At 46.5% G+C, this 3,161-nt stretch overlaps 1 pseudogene; it reads right to left on the bottom strand.

Moving 5' to 3' along the window:
* Positions 1–539: 539 nt before the first annotated feature.
* On the bottom strand, positions 540–2,596 carry LOC140910050 (E3 SUMO-protein ligase ZBED1-like; annotated as a pseudogene).
* Positions 2,597–3,161: the final 565 nt, after the last annotated feature.

The raw sequence follows: 3,161 nt of genomic DNA on the forward strand, positions 1-3,161 counted from the left end.
CAAAATAGGACTTTTCCCCCGCCATCCCATCACCTCCCGTTCCATGTGAGCTTCTGCCCTACCCAGTGTCACCAAAAGGATCAAACGCACAGTTCCAAAGGGGGGTAAGAGCCAGGCTTTTTGTTTGACCCATTATAATAGTTAAGGGGTGATTTGATCACAGTCTTAAGCATCTACATGGGGAACAAATATTTAATAGGGCTGTCAAGCGATTAAAAATTAATTGTGATTGATCACGCTGTTAATAATAAAATACCATTTATTTAAATTTTTCTACATTTTCAGGTATATTTTCAATTACAGCACAGAATACAAAGTGTACAGTGCTCACTTTATATTTATTATTTTTGATTATAAATAATTGCACAATAAAAAAAGATAAACGAAAGAAATCGTATTTTTAATTCACCTCACACAAGTACTATAGTGCTATCTCTTTATTGTGAAAGTGCAATTTACAAATGTAGAATTATTGTTTACATAATTGCACTCAAAAATAAAACAAGGGAAACCTTTAAAGCCTATAAGTCCACTCAGTCCTATTTTTTGTTCAGCCAATTGCTCAAACAAACAAGGTTGTTTGCATTTGTGGGAGATAATGCTGCCCGTTTCTTGTTTACAATGTCACCAGAAAGTGTTTGCAGGGCACTGTTGTAGCTGACGTCGGAAGGTATTTACCTGCCAGATGCCCTAAAGATTCATATGCCCCTTCATGCTTTGACCACTATTTTAGGGGACATGCATCCATGCTGATGATGGGTTCTGCTCGATAACGATCCAAAGCAGTGCAGACCAATGCATGTTTATTTTCATCATCTGAGTCAGATGCCACCAGCAGAAGGGTGATTTTCTTTTTTGGTGGTTCGGGTTCTGTAGTTTCCACATCGGAGTGTCGTTCTTTTTAGGACTTCTGAAAGCCTGCTCCACACCTCGTCCCTCTCAGATTTTGGAAGGTGCTTCAGACTCTTAAACCTTGGGTTGAGTACTGTAGCTATCTTTCAGAAATCTCCCATTGGTACCTTCTTTGGGTTTTATAAAATCTGTCGTGAAAGCGTTCTTAAACCGAACAACATAAGCTGGGTCATCATCCGAGACTGCCATAACATGGAATATATAGCAGAATGCAGATAAAACCACGGAGCAGGAGACATACAATTCCCCCGCAAGGAGTGCAGTCACAAGCCTGCAGGGCTCAGGTAGTGTTTCTAGCTTTTTCAAAATCCTTCTCTGTCGATGCTTTTGAAGAGCTGATGCGGCTGTGATAGTGGCTTCATTGCAAAGCAGGCATTGAATCAGCCAATGTGGAGTTCCATCTAGTCAAAATATCTTGTACAAGAGGTTCTCGTTTCTGTCCTCGCCCTGGAATGTGCTTGGAATGGCTCACAAGTTTTCCACATTTTGCCAGCATGTTGTCAAAGCCACCATCACTGAGCACTACTGAGATGGATCACTGCAGACAGTGATGCACGTCATTGGTTCAAAAGGCAAGCTGCTACCGTATTACGTCCACTGTCAATACTAATAGTTGTTACCTTTTCTGGAGTAGTCCATTCTTTCGCAACCTCCAAGAAATGCTCTACACATGCTCCGGCATAATGTCTCTCTTCAGTATGCGTTACCGTTACAGCGAACGACTGCAGAGTCCAGGCAGCATCAGGCAGGTGTGCCGAGACGCCAAGATAGCTGTGATTGCTCAAGGATGTCCAGTGATCGCCAGCCAAAGCAACAGCTAGTGCATTTTTCAGAGGCTCCAACTTTGTAGTCTTCTCATTGCTGTATTGGTCATGTATTCATGACGCAGCGGTTCCTCGGGAAGGCAAGGTGTATGACTGATTGGAAGATGCAATTTGAATAGCATCTCTTAGCCCTCTGTCATTCACAATGTTGTGTGGTCTGCAGTCCATAGCTATTCACTTTGCAGTAGCATTGGTTAAGCTGTTGTACTTTGTTTAATCCCTGGGTTTGTAGCGATCCTGAAACTCCGTAATTGTACACTGTCGTGGCAGGCTGGATTCATTTGCTGGCAGCTGGTGACCTGGCCATCAGGGGAGGCTAGCCCCCAGCCCCCTCCCCTTCTGCCTCCCCCTCCTCTGCAGGAGCCCAGAGCACCCGCACCGTGGCCCCAGCACCGGGTGGCCGTAGCCACCCCCAGCCCCAGTGCTTTGGGCAGCCAGCCCAACCCCAGTTCATGGGGCGGCTGCCCCCACTCCCAGTGCGTCGGGCAGCCAGGTGGAGCAGCCGCAGCACCAGCCGCCCTGAGTCCCAGCGGGAGGCAGGCCGGCCTAGGCCAGGGCAGAGCGCCGGGAGGGGCCATGGGGGTGGAGTATGGGCGGGGTCACGCCAGGCTGTTTGAGGAGGTCCAGGCTCCGATACCAGCCACCCATGGGCGGCGTGTTATCTGTAGCACAAGATCTGGAGGCAAAAGCATGCTTGGCATGTAGGCGGTATTGCAGACTTGAAGTACTTCTACGGTGTTGGACCTCAGACTGGCAATAGCTACAGATAACAGGCTTTTTAGCCAGAGAACCAGCTGGAAGTATTTTAAAAATAAACTTCCCGTATTCAAAAGATTTGAACTGTTGCTGCTTTGCTCCATTAACTTTTTCTGATATTTTAATCACTCCAGATCATGAAAACACAGTAGAACAGTGCCAACGTCTGGAATAATTCAATACATTCTTCTATATAATCAATACATTTGTGTCCTGTTCAAAAGAGTCCTTGCAGTGGATATGGAAAGATTTTACCTCATGATTTTAACGTTCAGTAGGGGAGTGATTTGTGCAGGAGGCTTTTTTTGTTTTCTGCTGCTGCTGGGTTAGTCTTTTGTATGCAATTTTGTATGTTGTCTTGAGAGGAGTCTTGGCTTATTGAAGGGGTAAGATTCCTCCGAAAGTCAGCGTTCTGGAGATGGGAGGGGTGGGAGTTGTGCAGGAGAAGGGTGAATTCTTGATGCTGCTCCGGTTGGGTTGGGTTTCTGAGCTCACCACCAGGCTTGCCTCCTGCCCGAAAAAGAGTTTCATCTTAGAAAACTGCATTCGGTGTCGGGGGAGGAGGGACGCAAGCGATGACTTGAGCAGGAGGAGGGTGAGGGAGGAATCTTGCTGCTGCTTCTGGAAGGTGGTTTCTGGTCCAAGACTCGCCAGGCTCGCCTCCTTTTA

Source organism: Lepidochelys kempii, chromosome 4 (genome assembly GCF_965140265.1).
Source record: "Lepidochelys kempii isolate rLepKem1 chromosome 4, rLepKem1.hap2, whole genome shotgun sequence".
Taxonomy (NCBI): Eukaryota; Metazoa; Chordata; order Testudines; family Cheloniidae; genus Lepidochelys; species Lepidochelys kempii.